Source organism: Falco biarmicus, chromosome 4 (assembly GCF_023638135.1).
Source record: "Falco biarmicus isolate bFalBia1 chromosome 4, bFalBia1.pri, whole genome shotgun sequence".
Taxonomy (NCBI): domain Eukaryota; kingdom Metazoa; phylum Chordata; class Aves; order Falconiformes; family Falconidae; genus Falco; species Falco biarmicus.
The window spans coordinates 89,645,173-89,665,489 of NC_079291.1; the positions used below are offsets into that span (position 1 = coordinate 89,645,173).

Consider the following 20,317-nt stretch of genomic DNA (forward strand, 5'->3'; position numbering starts at 1 on the left):
AATGAATGGTGCATGATTTGTGTAGAAGAGAAGAGTAATACCTGTCCCTTTCTCTTTTCTCTGATTCAGCATTACAATGCTTTAGTGACAGATCATTAACCCAATTCTGCAGATGCTGCAGGAGCAGAGAACCAAAACACGTCACCTAGCCCTGTGCCCCACTGTTGAACAACAAGCAACAAATAGGTGTAGATGGGATGGGGGAAGAAATCCACGGGCTCTGGACGGTGCAGGCCAGTGTCGGAAACCCTAGCGTCAGCAATGATCTCATGATGGAGGTGTTTTTATATGTACTGTACAAATGCAAATAGTTGACATTGGTTTCTTTGCCTGTTTTTCAGTGGTTTGCATGAAATCATTGGTATTTACACAGTAGGAGAGACAGGGAGAGAAGTTTCATGGTTATATGTGGACAAAGGAAAAACCACCAAGATACCTGAATGCAGAGGTGGAAAGCAGGGCATTAAAACAAAAGTTGCATCAGTTTCCCAAGGTTTGAGTTGACATTTTCAGCCACTCAGAATCATACGGCAAGCTCAGCAGGCCCCCATTGTGGGCTGCATATGACACGAGTCACATTTTGTGACATGCCCAAGCCATATTCCTTCAGGCTTTGTGCCTGCCAGTCCATTTGGCTTGTCAGAATTGACAATAAAAAATTCAGGCTGGTGTGAGCAAAGTTAAAATGTTTGTGTTGTCCAAACTGACACATCCTGACTCTTCACCAAACTGATGTTCAGAAGAATAGCAAGTCTTTCAGGTATCTGGAAACAGTGATGCTGGAGGGCCCAGACTGTACAGCTTGCTGCTATCTTGAGGGTGATACTGATAAGTAATATTTTTTTAAAAAGGGTTAAAAAAGTGTTTTTCATTGGGACGATCTATGAGCATTTGTACCGGCAGAGCTTTTTCCAGGCAGTTTTCGAGAACCATATGTTCTCAGCATTTCTGCTCTTGACATCACCCGGGGCTGGTGCTTCATTTCCAGCTTCCCTGGCAGGCTGTGCGAAGTTACCACGTCAACAAATGTGCAGGCATGTTAAACGTTACTTTTCAAGCCATCTCTCAGAGCACTCTGTGATTGTTACTGATAATCTCATATTATCTTGTGATGGAGTGTCGCAGAGGATGTGCAAGAAGTACTGGACAGCAAAATCACTAATTCAGCTTTTTAAAATAAGTCAGGCCAAGAGTCCCAGGCTTGGAGCAGGGACTGATGTAATTGCAGTTAGCGCTTTATCAGGCCTATTGATTCAACCAAAATTCTGGCATCGGTGTTTGGACACTCTTTAATTTGCAAACAGATGCCCCCACCAGCTGCTTTCCCTGTGCAGATGTCTCCGCCTCGGAACGTGACGGCAAGGTCGTACGAGCCGTGGGAGCGTGGGGCTGCTCAGGCTGACTGGGGGCACCGCCGGCTGCAGGGTACTCAGAGCACACCTGGGGGTACGTTTGTATTGATTCTCCCCCTGCAAGGGCTTATTCCCACCGACGGAGCCCAGCGCAGCCCGCCGTGCGCTCACAGGCATGCAAGGGACGGGTGCTCAGTGGTGAGCGGCAGCGGATCCTGCAGCTCGCACAGCCCCGCCGCTGGGTGCCCAGCCCAGACACTGCTCTCGTTTTCTCGGCCCATGAAATAATTTCTGTTGCCCGGGGAGAACAGCAGTAAACCCAGAAATCTGTTTGGCGACGGCTCTCCATGACGGGATCGATGCTGCCAGCTGTGCAGGCTGCAGTGCCCAGAGGAGTGGCTGTAGCATGGGCGGGAGCTGGAGCAAGTGCCAGGGCTCTGGGCACATCAGTGGCATGAGAGTCAGGCTGGGCGTGAAGCTCCTTGCGGGGCTGGGACAGTGACGGAGAGACTCCTAAAATCTGGGAAGCGTCATTATTGACAGCTGGAATCAGGATGGAAAACAGGCCCATGCGGCCAATAAAACCTGCTTCCATTACTGATGTTCAATTCAAACACTCTGTTTGCTGGTGCACTAGTCGAATGCATTTGTAAGAATTTTCGAACTCTTCAGTCCTGGTTTTAAGTGAATATAAGTGAAATGAAGACTTAAATCAGTTATTCTTTTCTACCTTACTGATTGTTTCCTTTTTAAAATTTACTTGCACATAAGACATCATATTTGCATCTGATGAATTTTCTAATTGTTTTTTCCTTTTTCTCCCTTAAATCAATCAGTTGTATTTTCATGGTGCAAATAACAGCCATAAGCAGGTCTTCACAACCTGAAGTATCGCTAGTTAGTGACATTTCTATTTACAGATTAAAATGTCATTTCAGGTATAAACATGTCTGCCTTGTAAAACCATCCCAATGATTATTGCTCAGCACTGTTTACAAGTTTTGCAACTACAAATGCGTTGCATTTAATTTCTTCCAGATCTTTCCAAGCAGGCAGCTGTACAGTAAGAGCACTGATGCAGTTTTGCATGCTGTGAAATTATTGCTATTCTTGCCCGTCTCTCTGCAAGGTTTCCTTTTGCAGTCACTATGAATAATCTCTGAAGTCTGTACTTTAAATAAAAGAGGTCATTCTGCTTTCCTGCCAACATAAACAAGAGTATGATTTGCATGTCTAAATAAACAAATCTGTTATGCACAACAACTCCTGTCAAACAATGCATCGCCTGCTCCGATTTTCAGCTAGCAATTGCAGGATAAATTGATAAATTGAGAGCTCAATCCTGAAAGGGTGTTGGGATTTGAAGTCTCTGACGAGTTTTGCTGGAGGTCTGAAGATCTGAAAGCTGATGAAGAAAAGTGAATTTCTGTACTGAGCGTGACAGCCAACCTCTGGGAATGCCTGACAGCAGCCTCCTCCCCGGCCGTGGGGAGCTGATCAGCCAGCTGCGGGGAGGTGGGCGCCCCGGGGCCGCACGCAGCCGGCAGGAGCGAGCCCCTGCTCTCAGCACCAGCGATGGGGAGGAGGAGGAAGGAGGCGTGGGCGCAGCGGGGTGTGAGGGCTCAGCACAGAGAGAACAAGAGATGCTCACCCTGCCAGAGGCTCCACCTGCAGCAGTGCAGGAGGCGAGGCTGTGCGAGCTCTGCTGGCTTCTCCCAGCACCACCATGGTGGTGGCTCCATCAAAGTGATCGTGGAACCATGGAGCTCCACGGCACACAGGCAGAGGACATGAGTGGAAACAGCAGCACACTTCAGCATGGCAGGCGATGCCTTTGGCTGTAGAGTCTTTGTCCATTGTAACATTTCTTTATTGAAACTGATATATGTAAAAATAAAAATCCCGTCTACGTCAAGGGCACATTCAACCATCGCTTCCACCAGCTGAATGTTACCTCAGGCCAGGGTCCGTCTGGTGCAGACAGCTGGGTAACTTCTCTGGAAATAACACTGGAGTAGGAAGAAACTAATTTGCCTGCCTATTCCCTTGTGCCTTTCCAGATATTCAGGAATGTTCACAAGGTTTTGTTGTTTATCAGCCTAGAAACTGTGTGCTCCTTTGAAATAAACTAGGAAACCTCTGCTGCAGCGTTCTCATGTTGAGATGGGACTTTTGTAGGATTCTTTGTCACGCAGCATGTGCTACTGCAAAGGAAAAAAGGAGTATGAAGAAATTACGCATGAAACAGAAGAAATCCTTTTATTCCCATCAGTTTTGATTGAAGGTGGGAGGTAGTGGAAGCAACACAAGTAAAAGCTAATTCAAAATATTGCTGCAAATAACTCCCGGCTTCTTTTTTCTGCAGAGGTAAAATATCCCCCTTACAATAAATAAATAAATATTTAAAATACTTAGCCCGGTTCAGGGGCAGACAGCAAGTGGATTGGAGTGGAGGTCTGGCTGAGCTGAACAGTTTGGAGAAAACTACAGCAGACAGGAGCATGCCTTTGCAAATGATCTCCGGTTGGTTTATGTTTTCACATTTGAAAAATATTGAACTGTTGGGCAAAAATTCTTCAGAAGGTAAAACCTCGGGTTTGTTTTGCAAATGTTGACTGAGGAGAATATTACCGAAATGGCAGGCTTGGCAGCAGGGACCGTGGGTTGGCGCATGCTGGGTGCCGTGCCTTGACTGACTTCCTTGGGCAGAACTTCCATTTCCAGGGAGAAAATCTGATATTCCTTCCTAAAGGGACAGTTGGTAACGAGTGAGGGCACAATGCTTCTTCCATGTTTCCTCTGTTGATGTACGGCATTTGGTTGCAATTCCTGTCTAACAGAAACAGTCCATTTCTGGAGAAGGGAGCAACAAGTGGACAGAAAACATGCCTGTGCTGCCGCGTCCTTCCTGCAGTCTCCTCTTGAGTCAGCGGCAGCCTGGCTGCGTTGCCTGGTGTAACACACCGCGCTTGTCATCTCATGCTACCAGAAGGTGACTGACAATCCCTGTGAAGATGCAGGAAGGATGTAGGAGGAGAGCACACGAAGTCCTTACCTAGAAAAAGGGGTGAAAGCATCCTGGGGGTGGTGAAGGCGGGGGCTGAGGTGGCTCGCTGCCAGGAGTCTGCCTTCACCAGGGCTGTGGCCAGCTCCTGGGAATGAGCGTCACAGCCTCTGCGCCCTGGAGCTTAAACTAATTAGCCAAGAAAAGGTACAGTTTTGGGGACAATTCTGCAAGAAGGTGGAGGGGAGAGGGAAAAATGGCTCTCAGAGAATATACTGACATGAACTGAAAAAATCCATCACTATACGCATGATGATATTATTAATAAAGGAATATAAACAACATGCTAGCCCATCATGATTGGTAAGACAATAAAAGTCCTTCTTACAGCTTCTGAGCTGTTAATTATAGCCAAGCAATTCACTGTAAACTGCTCTCGGGGGGGGGTGCCGAGCTTGCCCTCTGCTGAAGTGCAATGCTGCTGCGCGTGCTTATTTCTGTACATACTTCGGGGGCAGCAAACAAGCAGGCGGCTGAACCGTTCTAATTTAGGGGAGGGGGCAAGTACACGGGAAGTGTGTCGGTTTGGGGTTATTTTCTGCGCAGTTACCGACGGGAACAGGCTTTGTTTTGAAAACATGTGTGTCTCCCAGCCTTGAGGTAGGCAAAACTCTCATTCAGGGTGTTGGTTTATTCGGAATCGCTTCCCTGCATGGCTGCTGGCGGGTCCGCAGCCCCCCCAGCCCGGGGAACACGGGGGGCTGCTCCCCAGTACTCCTGCTCAGCACGCACAGCGCTGGTCTTGCTCCCGGTCTGAATAACTTAAGGGCTAGCTGTAACAGCAATAATGTAAAGTTCAGTAGTAACAGTGATACTTAATGTGTGCTGTTACTATTTCAATTGTATCTGCTTAAAACTTCTTTTTTTTTCCCCCCACAAAACCCACAAGCATTTGGTTTTGTCATGTTGTTTTTTTAATGAGAGTTAAATGCATACATAGGGAAACTCTTCTACATAAAAAAGACTATATTGCTCTGTGAGCTATTTCTGGGAATGAATACGTTTTCCTTAAAACTTATTTTTCTGTAAGTGCTTTGAGACCTCCAGGAACATTAAAGCAAGAAGAGGTTTCTCCGACCGTTCCATGATGTGTGACAGGTGGTGGTCACCTGCTACCACGCAAGCCCAAAGGCAACATCCCAGCTCGGTGACCTGCAAAAAGCATAGTGTGATTTAAAAAAACGATGCAATGTATGGGACTACTAAAAAGTGGTACCACTGGGTATTATTTTAGTTAAAAGTCTGAGTTGGAATGAGTAAAGCATTTCTTCATTTAAGTGGGGAATTGGTAAGGGGTACATTTAGGAAAGAAAATAAGCCCCATTTGTCCGAGTGTGCTGTTGGGCCAGCTCTGTCTTGCTCTCACTGATGGAGCTGAAATCCCTCTGAAATCTCCGCCACTGCTAGCAGAGAATGCAGAATCTGGTAAAAAGTGTTTGCTTTATCTGGCTAAAGACCTGAACTGTTATTTTCCCAACGGTGTTTAGGCCTCCTGTGTCCTCAGGAATGTGTTATTCTAGCTAAGCATATGGTTGCTATAACTACCAGTTTGCCTCTGACATACTCTTCAGTATGGCATATATGCCTGATCTAGCAATGAGCTTTGCACATAAATTCGTACCTCCTCCATTATATTTTATCTTTCTGCTTGCTGTTCAAAATTAGAATGGCTTATTTATTTATTTAGTTATTTAGTTATTTATTTTACATTCCAGATTGGATGATATAGGACTAAATCAGGGAATAGATTAAAAAATTAAAGAATAAATCAGACATTATAACGTAGAAGCAGATGAATAATAAATTAGAGAATAAATCAGGCATTAAGACATCAGCAGTGCTCTATCATCTTCATATGAAAAAACATCGAATGAATGTTGTTGGATTCTTTTGTTTGCATAATAGTCAAAAGAATAAAGGCACACTTGCAAATAGCAAATCCTGTTGCGCTTTGCACATAATTTAAAGACCTGAAAGTGAAAGAATCTTTTGATTTTCAGAAAAGAGAGGGAAAATTACTAACAATAGTGAGCCTAATTTGAGTCACAGGCTGGGCTCCGATGAAGCTTTCCTTGGGCTCACTGTTTTGTCAAATCCAGTTTCTACCTGACAGTAAAGACACTAGCTACATTTTCAAAAGAAAAAACCCCAAAACAAATAGCAGTTACTCATCTAATTAGTCACCAAGGACACCATGCTAGTAATATTTACATGAATTCTCAACATGTGAATAGTTCTGAGGTTCTTCCAGACTGTCGTAGAGTTAATTCACTGTCATCCACATTGTTTATTCCAGAACTTTGTTTATCACTGGCTCAGATTTCTCTGGATTGAATTTGTACCCATCACTAGGCATTTGTAAAAATATTGACAAATCACAGACAACTTTCAGGTTTGAGTGACTGCACAGCCAAATGCTGATGCTGTGGCATTCACTCTTCTACTATTTAAAAGATCTTCTTCTCTGATCTGTATTGTGTAACTCATGCAACTGATAGTGCACAGTGAGTGCTGAGCGGCAAGCAGAGATGGAGAAGGGCTGAGGGCTCTGCTGGGTGCTGCCCTCTGTGGGCAGGGATGTGGGCATGGACGTTTCAGCAGGTACTGGTGAGGAGTGAGGGCATGGGTAGAATTCAGGAGACATTCATTTGTACGTGCGGTGTGAATGAAAAAATCTAGCTGCTTTCTAGATGACATGAAACATTGGCCACTGTTCAACCTGTAACGGCTGGACCTTGCCGAGGGTTGGAGGTCTGAAGTCTCAGCCAAACTTTGAGAAGTCTTTAGTAGCATCTAAGAAAATGTTTAGAAAAATATGCTCTCTCCCCAGATGCCAGAAAGCATTCCTTGGGGACAGGAGTTCTTTTGCCCTATAAAAATGAATTTGTGCTGATGAAAAGCCATACTCTAATATGGTGATGACAATCACCATAGCCCCTGCCCTAGCACAGCTTTGAGCTTTTGCTAAGTTAGTGGTTGCCCTAAGTTAGCTGCCTGTACCTTGTGGCTCCATCACTTCCTACGCATTTATTGGTACAGTTACTGGCATTGTATTTCTACTCATCTCAAAATAGAAATACATGATACAATCTAAGAATTTAACTTTAAAATCACGGAGGAGTGAATTGTTAAAAGCAAATCCTGTCCTTCAGAGGCTTCAGCTATGTTAATAGCACTAGCTTTCGCAATACTAGGTGAATAAATAACATGACATTAACAGTCTTAAGAGGAGATAATATTGGACCAATATGTGGGTTGCTTTCCTCCTTCTTCTGTTTTCATCTTAATCAGACACATTTAAATACTGTGTTTTTCTAAACAGATTAATTATTTTTTTTCTCCATCACTCTGTATTGCTAATGGTCTTGTCCACACTCTTTCTTGGACGGACATGGAAATGCAGACCTCTCTCCTTGAAAAGACTGAAGTATCAGGTCAGAGCTGAGCTCAGACGTAGCGCCGGGTGTTCCTTCAGCTGCTGTTGGAGTTCCTGGCGGACTGAAGTTGGGTCAGGCTGGTTTTGTGGGTTTTTTTCCTTCGTGTGTTCAATGATCAGCTTTGCCCCCACCTTCAGCAAGGTGCAGGGCAGGAGGGCTACCCTGGGGGGGGAGGCTGCCCCAATTCTGAGCCCCTGCATGGTTTGAACACACCCCGCTGTTAACCACCAGCTGGGTACCATCTCATGGTGCTTCAGCATGGGTCACTTGAAGAAACAAGCTTCAGCCAGCCTGGAAAAAAGAACGCTATTTAAACAGCAGTGTCACAGGCCACCTTGGGGTGACATGTTGAGAAATGGGAGGCTGTACCTGCAGGTAGATCGGTACAGCAGAGCAGCTTGTTAATATGTGACACTCTCAGAAATAAAGATGTCGGTGTGGGATGATACCTACGAGAAATCGTTTTTGTGGCAGCAGCGTTGTTTGAAAGCGTTGCACGCTGTTGGGCCCACCCCACATCTCTACGACTCTGCTTGTTTGTTCACACACACTTTCAGAGTGAAGCTGTCAAAGCTGTCAAACTGGGGCGGCTGTGCCGTGGTAAACCTCTTTAATGCTTGGCAAAGCATGCAATCGGAATTATACAACATGAATACAGTCTTTCTTGGGATATGTAAATAAATGCACGAATAATGCCTTTATTCGTAATTCACTTGTTCCTCATATTTGTTTGTGTGGAGGATAATAAAAGTGTAATCATTGTTAAATTCATAAATGAAGTTAATCCAATCCCTGGTATCTGTCATAAATATGGAAATAATTTGAAAGCTGCTGAGTCCGAGTCTTGATTGTAAGTGTGTCCTACTTGAAACTGGAAGGAGATCTTCCACAAGGCTTGGTCTGACACTGAGGAGCCAGCCCTGCATTAGGGGCAGAGGGTTGTGATGGGGGTGCCCGTGTGCTGGCTGAACGGGGCTCGGGGACCTTCTGGGATGGACAGTGAAACCTTTTCCTCTCTAAAGGCCAGTCCTAGGGCAAGTATTTTGAAAGCAGTGCTTTTAGGGCAGAAGAGATCCATAAATCATTTCTTGTGCTCTCTCGGTATTACAGAGAAGAAAGTCTCATCGCCTGCCCTGTCCCTCACCCACCTCGCCCTTTGGTGGCTGGTCCCCTTGCGGGAGGGCACCTGGCTTGGTCTGCAGAGAGCTGGACATTGGGACGCTGCTTCCCCGGGCGCTCCTTCCCACCCTGGGCTGCCTTCACCGTACTTCCAATCTGTGTTTGCCAGCTTTCAGGTTCCAGCATTTGCTTCTCCTCAGGCCTTTTTTCATGAGACTAACACCCCCATTTGTGCCCCGTGCTGGTCTGATGGGTTTCCATCGTCAGCAGCCTCAGGGTCGGGGTTGTACCCAGGTGAGGCCGGGGCAGCAGCAGGTGGGGAGGGGGGAGCTGCCTGTCCGCTTTGAAATCCAGGTGCTTATGAGCCCCATCATGTTACATACGCTGTTACTTCTGTAACGAGCCTGTTGATTGCCTGCATCAATCCGTGGCAGCCTGGGCACTGTCACAGGGAAGGAGGCATAAAGCAAACCCATTTTGTGCAGGCAGTGTACAGAGTTTGAGAGAGGTTTTGCTCCAGAAGGTGGGAAGACAGGTATATTCATCAGTAGGATCCACTGAAAAAGGTGCCATGCGTTTGTAACGGGCTCTTTCTGGCTCACTGGCGTAGGCTATCGCCAAGCTGCTCAAACCCGAGCTCTGGCAGGACCGTGGCGTGTGTGGAGCATCCTCCCGAGCTTCTCCAAGCACCAGGCTTCAGCCCTCCTGGAGTGACTAAATGAGAAGTGAATATCAGCACGAGTCATGAGGCTGCAAGACACCCCTGAAATAAGAAAATAAACAAGTCTTCCTCTTTGAGTGATGTTGCTGGGGGTTCTCTGGAAGGTGAATGTCTTTCCTTGCTGAAGAGCAATTGGAATGGTGCATGCTGGGAGGACAGAAGGGTTGGGGCCTGGGAAGGAGTTTTAATGAGAAAAAATGCCATTCAGAATAAATAATACACGTACCCTGTATAAACCCTGCTGGGGTAGGAGCCCCCCATCTCTGCTCTCCCGTTTGGTAGGGGCAGGGCCCTTCCCAGCACTCCCACCTTGTTCCTGAGCATCCAAATCAGCTGCCGTGCGACTGAGGTGCCGTGTGGGCATTGTCCATTGGTTCGATTGCTCCTGCTGCCTTCACCAAGGGAAAACACAATTGCCAAAATTAAACTTTAAAAACAAGCATGTAAATACAGCCACCTCACAGATACTTCAAAATTGCTTGTCACCAACACAATATCTGTTCTTATGTGTCTTCATGCTTTGCTTGCCCATCCATAGTGTCTTACCTGCGGGTGCAGGAGACTCACATCTCAAGCTGCGGAGGTGCCTTTAGACAAAGCCTGCATTGGTATTCCTGTGATCAGCAAGGACGCCTGGCCCTTTACAGCACTGCTGGATTTGCACTGAAGATTTGTCATATGCCTATTCTTAGCCCTTAATTAAAAAAACTTTAGTAAGCTAAACAGTAATATTTTCAAATGTTTGGCTTACCGTTTTTAATTGCTAACCCACAGATATCCAGATGGCCACAGATACAAACTGAACCAACTGGAGCAATTAGAACCCCCTGGTACCTGTAGACTCCTGTTCAGAATAAATGCCAGCCTTCTGAGGTTGAAAGCAGGTGGCTCACTTTCTTCTCATCATTTTTCTTGTTTGTTTACCTCCGTATTCTCAGATACAGGCCAAGAGTGAAAATGGAAAAGCTAGAAATACCAGGGAATAGGGTCTAGCGAAAAAGGATTATTGAGACTTGTCCTCTCCTTGCGTAAACCTCACCGATGTTTTGCCTCTGCAAATAATAATGAACACCATAACATTTTGGAAGCTTACTCTGATGACTGAGTTACTGATGGTAACACTTGTGTAAATGCTAGTTGGTGCCTGCTCAGAGGTGATGCTGCCTTTGGGGTCTAGGTCGCGCACCCAACATTCGTCCTGTTGCCTTCAGAAAACTCCTGTGCTTCCTCCCTGCATGTGCCCTCACGTCTTTCCGCAGCACAGGGGGCCTGGAGCCGGCCTGGGGCAGGGGGGGCGTTTGGCAGCTGCCGCCACTGCGTGTGCGCCTGCCCCTCGGGACACATGTCAGACCGTGGGCTCGGTGTTGGAACTCTCGATCTCGGAATGGAAGGCTGTGAATATTAACAAAACTTCTCACGGTTGTTAAATCTGAACAAACAGCACTTTAGGCAGATGCTTAATGGTTCAGGGAAGTCTGTAAAGGCAAAAATCTGCTGGTAGTTTACAGAAATTCACTACCTGTCAGTTATTTTCTTTTAAATTTACATTTACAGATACCATATTCTACAACCACGATGCAAATGCTGAAGGAATTAAATGAGCTGGAATTCTGTACTCTAGCCAGAGGAGTAGTCCCATATTGTGCAAATTTAGCATAGCATGGGCCATCTTTTTTTTGATGTTAATTAGGTTATCATCAGTTAAATGCAGATGACAATATATATAGTAGCATTCAAATCTCACTAAAAACTTTTCCTTCCTCTCCCAGATGCGGAGGGAGATAATCTCCATATTGCTGTTCAAACACATCTTACTGTAATGAATACGGGTGTCATTAAACCCCAGCATATACATGTATGTGCACATACATTTTATATGTGAACACGTGTTTGTACCGGGGGCCTACACCTTGATATTCTCTGTGTGAGTAGGTGCCCATATGTTCATGCAGATTAACAAAGAGAAACACCATGAATGTACAATTAAGTGAAAGTACAAGTCTCTCACTGGCTTTTATGTATATTTGATCATTTCGCAGTACTGGAATAGCGGACTGCCACACTAGGAACAGAAGCAGCAAGTTGCTGGACATGGAGCAGTTCCTTGTCGGAGAAGGTTGCAGGTGGGTCACGACGCCACCAGCTGCAGCTGAGACTGAGCAAAGGCAGGAGTGTGGTCGGGGTCTGCCTCGGGTGCCGCTGGGCGCTGGCCGGTGCCAGGTCGTGGCCATGGCTCTGGGCTGCCGGCATGGTCCGTGGCACAGGAAATTGGTGTCCAGCTGCCTGGAACTCTGGTGCTTTGTACGCGTATAACCATGGAGACGCGGGAAAACCCAAGTGGCAGGTGTTGACGGAAAGGCAGTGTTTGCTGGGGAGATGCAGCCCTCAGCTCAGGAGCCGTGCTTTGGCCGTGCTATGCTCTGCCAGCGGGGTTATTCACAAGGCAGAAAAGCCTCTGGCCCTCCAGCCTGGCACTCAGATCGCTCACCTGAGCGGGGAGCAGGCATGGATCCCACTCTTTTCTCCAAAGGTTGTTTAGCATTTCATCTCCATGGCTCTTTAATATAAAATGCTGGAATAGCCAGAAAATCATATTAATTTTCACTTTTTTTTTTTTTTTTTTCCTGGCCCAGTGACTATCTAATTAATCATGTCAGCAGTACTCCAGAGCAACAACTGGTACTTAATGCGACCAGCTTGTTTTGGTTTACTATGTAGACACTGGAGCAGTTTTAGGATGAAAAAAGAATCAGATTTTGCATTGTTTTGATGGAAAAGCTGTATTTTTTTCATCCCCCTCCTGCATACATGAAAAATGTCTTTTTCTTCCTCTCTGTAATTTAGATTCATAACAGGCTGTTGATTTCATGGTTACAGTAATGAAGAATGAATATTACATGATTACAAAAGTTTCATTGAACTCTAGTCGAAACTCCTGACTGGCGTAAGAAAAAAAAAAATGTAATCTTCTTACTTTTGTTTGTCTTTAAATGGTGCTAAACAGGTATTTAGAGAATCTGGGCTTGCCCTTTGACTAGTTCTCCCCAACAGAAACTGCAAAAATGACACCTGTAATTGAGGAAGCCATCCAGCTCCTGGAGCCTGGCAGGTGTGTGGGGAGGATGTGCTGGCAGGTGCCCAGGCAGCCACGGGCTGGGGGGAATTGTCTGGCACCGAGTGGACGTTCCTTTGTAGGTCTTGCTGTAGGACTAAAATTTTAAGAGAGCTTGACCTGTTAAACTTGGGTTTCCAATTTCTCAGTTCCCTCATTTTTTATTAGCTTGAAATTTTGCATTTCAGAATCTAAAAATGCCCAAACACCAAGTAACCAGGCATATGTAAACAGAAGGAAATCTGTCATTGATGGGGAAAGATACTCTGAGCTCTGCCATTAGACCACCACTCCAAACAGGTTGCAATGTGAAATATTATTACCCTTTCCTGATACTAACCTGTATTGCCTTTCTTTTCAAGTTGATATTTCACATGGAACACTTTTTAGATGTTGTGCGTGTTTGTACACGTAATACACCAAATGAAAAGACAAGCATTTGTTATAAAGCAAGGTTACTAGGAGGCACTTGACATTAATAATCTTTTCTGTTCAAAAGAAGCAAATTTCTATAAACATTTGCAGTTTGGTAAAGGGTTAAGAAAGAACATATTAACAAAAGAAAAAAAAATAATCAGATTACTTGGTATTGTGAAAACCATGAACAGTGTTTGCTCTGCTCTTTCTGTATGGCCACAATAGACAAATAAAAAACTAGTCTGTGTGGGAACCTCTAGTATAACCTCAGAAGGCCTAGGAGAATACTTGAAGTTGGAATTTCAACCCAGTTGAAATTTCTGCAGCCTGTAAAAGCTTATATTGTAGCAATAACAAGAACTGTAATAAAACTATATACCTGTTCACCTGAGCTCATTGTAGAATCCCTATGAATTTTATAAACATCAAAGGACATATTTGCTGCTGGGACACCATTATTTTCATCATTATCGTTATTCAGTTCAGAAGTATCTGCCATTGCCTTGCTTTCCTTGCTGTCCCCTGTGCAGCTTTATACCTGACCCTAGGCAGGCGCTTGCTTTACAGTATCTGGACATCTCTTCTTTTTCCAGCATGACCTTAAGATCTAGCAGAGCACTTTAGACACACACTTCTCACTGAAATTATATGATCCATGGAAGATTAAATGCGATGCCTAAATACAGTTATAATGCTTTAGCAATTACTGTTCTTACAGCACTGCACTGTGCAAGTCCAGAGGGCAACACAAAATTATACTCTAGAGTAGGACAATGAAAAGGAATGGATGCAACAGAAGTAGACAAGCTATTAATGTCCATATTAATATTTTCATTCCCACTTAATTCTGTAAGTACTCTTAGTTGCTTGGTTATACTACTCAAGGAGTATATTAATAGTTAGTGTAAAAAAGTAACTTCATCCTTAAGTAGATAATTTTAAAGTAATTTGGTTGGGACCCTGAGATTAACAGCCCTGCTCCAGTGAAACAGCATGAGGAGCGAAGAGCTGGAGGTACCAATACTTTTCCTTAATGTCAACAAACAACACTTCTGGTAGTATTATTATTTTCTGTGGGAAACTTTTCATGTGAATATACCTATTTTGGGCATTTGGAAGAGAGATGATGTACAGTGGGCAGAGTTGCAAATAGAATAATCTGGCACATGTCATGTACCACTGCGTTGGCGTAACACTGGTTTCTGTGGTCGGTCAGCACAAAGCATTTGCAAGAGGAAGAAGCCGGGGTTTTTCCTGCCATGGGCAGTGGGCTGCAGGCTGGCTGAGCCCTGTGGCACAGCGACCTGGAGCTACTTCAGTGTTTCTGGGCTCCCGGTGTGGCTGGAAAGGAAATCTTCTGAGGATTGCTAAGTACAGAGGAAGCACATTTGGCCCTGGAGATGCAGGTGGTGGCTGGGAGGCCAGGGGACGAAGCGCTGGCCTCGCATCACACCGATGTGCCCCCCTGGCTTGGCAGCCAGCAGCCTGCCGTGGCTGCGGTGCCGGGAGGGATGCTTTGCTCATGCTCCGCGCACCCACTCCTGCTCATTGCGTGTTGGTTAACCAGGGGTGACCTGTAAACGGGAGTAAAATGTGTTGTTTCATACTCTTGTGTTACAGCCTCCAAATAAAACGTCAGGTGTAAATCCCCCTGGGGAAACCAGTGGGACAACCCGGGAAAGGTGCCGGCTGTCCCACGGGGGTGGCAGCCCCCCCTGCCTCCCTCCTGGCCTGGGGGTCCTCACTTGGAGGAGGCTGGTTCCTGGTTCACCTCACGTTTGTTCGCGAGGGAAGGCCTTGGGTCTGCTTGCTGCAAGTGCAGCTGCTTTGGAAGCTGCTGTGGCCGGCGTGCCGCCCTCGGGCTTTCACCCCTGGGTCTGCAGTGACAGTATCGTCCAGTCAGTCTGTGTGTCTGAAAGGGACCTCCTCTTGCTGCTGTTCCTGTGCACACTGTGGGCTTGTGAAACGGGAGTGTGTAAAATGGGCACCATACAATTTATTTCATGTCAGGTGACAAATAACATCTCAGGAAGGGAGATGGAAACGGAGGTCATTTTCTAGGCACAAGAGGCAGGCTTACCTGGCTAAACAACACTCCTAGCTGCTATGTAACCTTTGGAAATATGTTTTACAAGTCACAGCTAAGAAGCAGCACAAAGAGGTTGTCCCTTGTTTCCTTGTCCCCTGTTGCTCTGTGCTTCTGGCGAAGGAATTAGCCTCGTCTAAGCAAAACCAATATGAACTTTTCAGAGACAGCACATTAATCTTCTGACATTTACATAGGCATCTCGCAGTCCTTGGAAAATTGAAGTCCATGTAGAGAAAAAAAAAGCTGTATTCAATTTGTCTGACTTTGAGTTTTAGTGCCAGCTGAACTGTGAAACCATTGCAGCTGCATCTCCATGCCCCCGAGAGGCAGCCCTGCTGCTCCGCCGGCTGGCAGGGGTGGCCAGAGCACCCGCCGGGTGTGGCTGCGGGGACAGCAGCACCAGCCTCTCCTCCCCCCTCCTCTCACCCGGGGCATCCCTGGTCTGAACCCACCTGTGCCATGCCTTCATCCGCGCTGCTGCCCCTCGGTTATACGAACAGACTGTGTTGAGTTCAAGTATGTCTAGCAAGTCACCAAAAGGAAATTGCAGAGCTTTTTGTTTCTCCCCGCCACACCCGCCCCTGCATTGCACTTTTTGGAAGTGTCTTAACGTGAGTTTGCTACTTGTGCTGCCACGTGGGCAGCATCCTTCTGAGCAGGCACCTCTGCTTCAGCACACAGTCCTGCAGCAGCAGGCTGCTCTGCACCCTCAATAAAGGCAGCATTAAGCAGCTTTTTTGTTGCCACCAATTATTTTATACATGTATATGTGCATGTGTACATCCATATATATATATATATGCACACATGCATGAAGAGATGTGTGTGTGTATATTTATAAAAAGATACATACAAGATATGGATCAGTATATATATGTGTTTCATTTCCTGGCAACAAGCACAAGTATAGCCTTGGTGGGGTGCAAGCTGAAGGTGCTGGTCCCCAAGCACGGTCCCAGTGGGTGCCGTGGGCTGCGTGGTGGGAGGCACGCAGGGGCAGGGGCTGTGGCAGTCCCACCGGCTGCAGCTCTGGGCATCTTCTGCGTATGCTGGTGGGGCAAAGCTGAGCTGCACGGTGTGTCGGTGGGGCTGCGGGCTCTTAGCTGTTGTGGTGGGCTTTGTACCACGCCGCAGCTTGCAGCAGCAACCCCACATGTCCGCAGCACAGCTGCAGCCCCAGCGCTGTGACACTGAGCACTCTCCTGATAACCGGGCAGTGCCTTGCTGCAGATTTCCCTTTCCAACCAGCAATGCTCTTGAGTTGTAACTTCCCTGCAGGGTGAGAATTAATGCACCGAGAGAAAGCCCAGTGTGCATATCTGGAGTAGGGCTTACGAATCTGCAGCTGTCTGAGGTGCGATACAGAATGACGTAGAGAAGAAAGAAGAGTTCCTGTTGGTAGGGACCTACAACACCATCTAGTCCATGGATTTACACCAGCAGCAGGGAAAAAGTTAACTCTTCTCTGCAGAGCGGTGCTGGGATGGGTACCCCAAGCTGCCCACCCTGCAAGGGGGGTGGGCGAACACTGCTGCCAGCCCCGGGGGCCGTGGTGTGTGGCACAACCCAAATGGCTCTTCAAGAGAAGAGGGGAGCATGGAGAAACACAGCCTCAAGCTTCAGGGTGGCGTGCAGGAATTACAGGGGAAATTATCTAGCTGTTATATGTACAGGATTAGATTGTCTTTTAGCAGTGAACCCTCTGGGCCTAAGTAATTTTTAAATTAGCTTTGTTTTACCAAATTTGTAGTTACTATTCAATAAACTCGACAGCAGTTGCTAACATGACTTATGCACCTCTGGTTTCCATAGGAAAGGGAAGGACTGCAGGCGTTCTGCATGGGGTCCTCCCCTGTAGTTTGCATATCCAAATACCAGGGAGCAGTCAATAAAAAGCACTGGGGGTACCCCACACCCGTCACGAGACACTCTTTCACTCTTTCTAGCCTAAATGAAACCATTAGAACCTGTCAAGTTGGTGGGAAGTGAAGCCGTGGGGGGATTTGCATGTCACCACTGTGAAAGCCTCCTTGAAACTCATCTGTGGATATTTTTACCTGCAAAATCTTTTTGCATTGCTTCTGATCCTGGCTAGTTCCATGTAATGTTACATCTCACTGTGTTCAGCGACAGCCTAATGTGATAAGGCGTGATACAATATGATGCTTTCGAAGATGTTAAATGCACACAAGGTCATAAATTCAAAACAACGCTTTGGAATTAGAGTTTGTTGTATTCTTTTAAAACACAGACCTGATCGTGAGCATCACTTCAGCCAAGTTGCTGCTGTGCTTGCTGTTGGCTGTACGTTCCCAGGGCTCTGCTGATCCTCCAGACTTTGGTAGTGCTTGTCCGTGTGGCAGGATAGAGCATCCCGTTAGAATAAGCCTAAGGCAGAGATACCAGTGCCCTTTGTGTGGCTGAAGCAGCGTCCCCACCACACCTTCTGTCCAGTACAGTGCTCCAGCTTTTGTAAATGCACACTGCTGGCTAAATACTCCCTTTCATCCAGATACTCGGTAGCTTTGACAGTGCATGACAGAGGTCATTAGTAAAATTGAAACAAAGTGATTTCTTGGTTTAGCTGCATTTCAAAGAAAAGAGGATGAGAGGTTGGAAAGCCTTCCTTGAAGCTGAGGGTTGTGACTCTTCTCCATAATAATGTCAGCCTTTCCTCCCATGCAGTGGAGTTGTGTTGCTTTCCCTCTGGCTGGTGCCCCTTGCCAAAAAGTGTGTGACTTTCACCCACCCCGTTAACCCAGACCACCGTCCCTGGGCACGGGCTGCTCTGTGCTGCTGCATTGTGCGGGGCCAGGGCAACTGCGGCGTTTGCAGTGCCGTGACTGATGTACCCAGGCAATGCATCTTGCCCACGTGAGGGTTGTGGAAGGTCTGAAAGCAAACAGAGGGTTAATGCGGGATGTTCTCCCCGGGGAGCACACGCCCCGGGATGTGCCCAGCGCACCTCCCTGGCAAAGACTGCAGGTGTGGGCGAAGGACTGTGGCTGCTGCGCTGCGGTGGGCACAGGGGTGCCAGGCAATCACAGCTGTGTGCAATTAAATTCGAGCTCGGTAGCTATAGGAATTGGAGGGAGGGTGATGGGGGAGGGATGTGCCCTGGAGACCCAATACACTGGGTTGGCTCAAGCGACTTTTCTTCTCAATCCCAGCCCACCTGTAAAGCCGGGTGTTTCTGTTCGGCTGCTAGTTGCCTGTCAGGTCTCTCCAGATTATCTCGTATCTGGTGCGTAACCTGCCTCTCACTAGTTCTCTTCTAGACCTCCACGGGGAAAGGGCTTTTATTGTAATGTGTAGATTCAGTGTAAGAAAAGGAACCTGGTTATATAACTGTATGGTGACAAATTCAACTCCTACTTAAAGATCATTAACAAAGGTGGTAATTAGCCATGAGAACAACCTGACAGCAGAGTGATGGATTCTCTGCCTCACCCTGTTTGAAACCAAGATGGGATGTTCCTGGAGGTGAGGAAGGGGGCCTGTCCTGGCGAGCAGAAGCCAGCCGTCGCAGGAGGACCAGCCTTGCTGTGCACATGAGGTACGCAGCAGTACTTTTGCTCTTGCCACTTTGCATGTGGAAACTGCACTGCATGCTCACACCTTGCCACCGTGTCCCGCAACATTTCAACAAGAATAAGCCTCAGGGGCACAGCTTTGTTCACGTTCAAATATAAGTCCCAAAGGACATTATGGGACGGTAGAGAGCCATGGAGGGCTACATCTTCCACTGGTGCGCCATGTAATATCCCCATTGACTTCAATCAGAGCAATGGTTACTGGAGAAACCTCGCAGAAAGACCTACCAGTAACTAATGATGAACATGGTGAACTGCAATGCAGGCTGGCTCTTAGTAGAAAAGTAACTGTATCAAATTAGCATTCTCGTTTTAGATTAGCTTAAACAGTGGAAATGGCTAGTGTTTTATTTCAGATAGCCTGTCTCCCAAATAAAAGGCATTTGACATACATACACCATACACATTTACATTGAAAATGCTGTCTGCAGATTGGATGTATACTGTAACGGCGTTGCTGTTTTCCTTGGAAGAAAACTTTCTTATTTAGTTCTTACTTTGCCTGAACCACCCCCAGAAGAATAAATGTCAGCCCTTATTTTCTAGTAACTCTTCTGCTCTTCTCACTTGGATGGGCCTGCAGAAAAGATGTGTTACAGTGGGATGGCCACCATCGTGCAAGCCCATGGAAAGAATCTATTTGGAAGTAAGGTTGTGGAGATTAGAGAAGGCAAAAGAGGCAAGGGAATCTCAGAATGAAGCCTGTTTCTTTGTTGTTTATTGTGCCTCTTGTACCTCAACACCACGGGGAATCCTAAAGCAGTAGCTGATCTGTATGTGATCTGATACGGTCTGTGTGATTTCAGGTACCTGAGCCAAGTGGAAATGGCTCATTGTGGATTGCCGGTCTATTAAAGATATATTTTGCTGCCTTTTAAGGACAACTTAGCAAGAACAATAATTTAAATCCAAATGGCATTGGATCAGTTAAAACTGGATAGGCTATAACTAGACAGAGCCATTATGATCCTTGAGATAATATTGTATATCCACCTGGCTATTAAATGATATGATTTTGCACTGTGCTATGGCAGCTCGGTTCCCAGGGGGGCAGCGGAAGGCAGAGCTCGTAGCCTGGTTTCCAGCCAGGCTCTGTTGTTGGCAGTGTGATCTGATAATCATAATTTATACAGCTAATTCTGGCTGGGAATCTGATTGTTTGTTGTGCATCGTTTAGACTTGGTATCACAGAGCCTCTGCGAAGCAAGCAATGGGTGTCATCCCCTCTGTTGTACATGGGAAGCACCTTGTTGCAGCTCCTGCTCTCACACAGCCTGTGGAAGGGCAGCAGCATGTCTAAAATCTCTGCAGCACATTTACTCCAGCATTTCTTAGTGGTATCGTGCCTGGGAGAAGGGTAGGGGTGAAGGATACCTCTGTCCAGCCCTGTGCTTCTCTTTCATCTATTTTAGG

At 46.4% G+C, this 20,317-nt stretch overlaps 1 long non-coding RNA gene across 30 annotated transcripts in view; it reads left to right on the top strand.

Moving 5' to 3' along the window:
• The window catches only part of LOC130147838 (uncharacterized), a 206,962-nt gene that overhangs the window by 92,433 nt on the left and 94,212 nt on the right, over positions 1–20,317 (top strand). For 27 of the 30 annotated variants that reach the window (XR_008821384.1, XR_008821383.1, XR_008821370.1 and 24 more), the window contains one exon: positions 11,733–11,816. The exons of 2 other annotated variants lie outside the window; for them this stretch is intronic. This is a non-coding gene — a long non-coding RNA (uncharacterized LOC130147838). Of the gene's footprint in view, positions 1–9,574; positions 9,798–11,732; positions 11,817–20,317 lie in introns of those variants that run through there. One more of the 30 variants, XR_008821397.1, reaches the window with a different exon arrangement.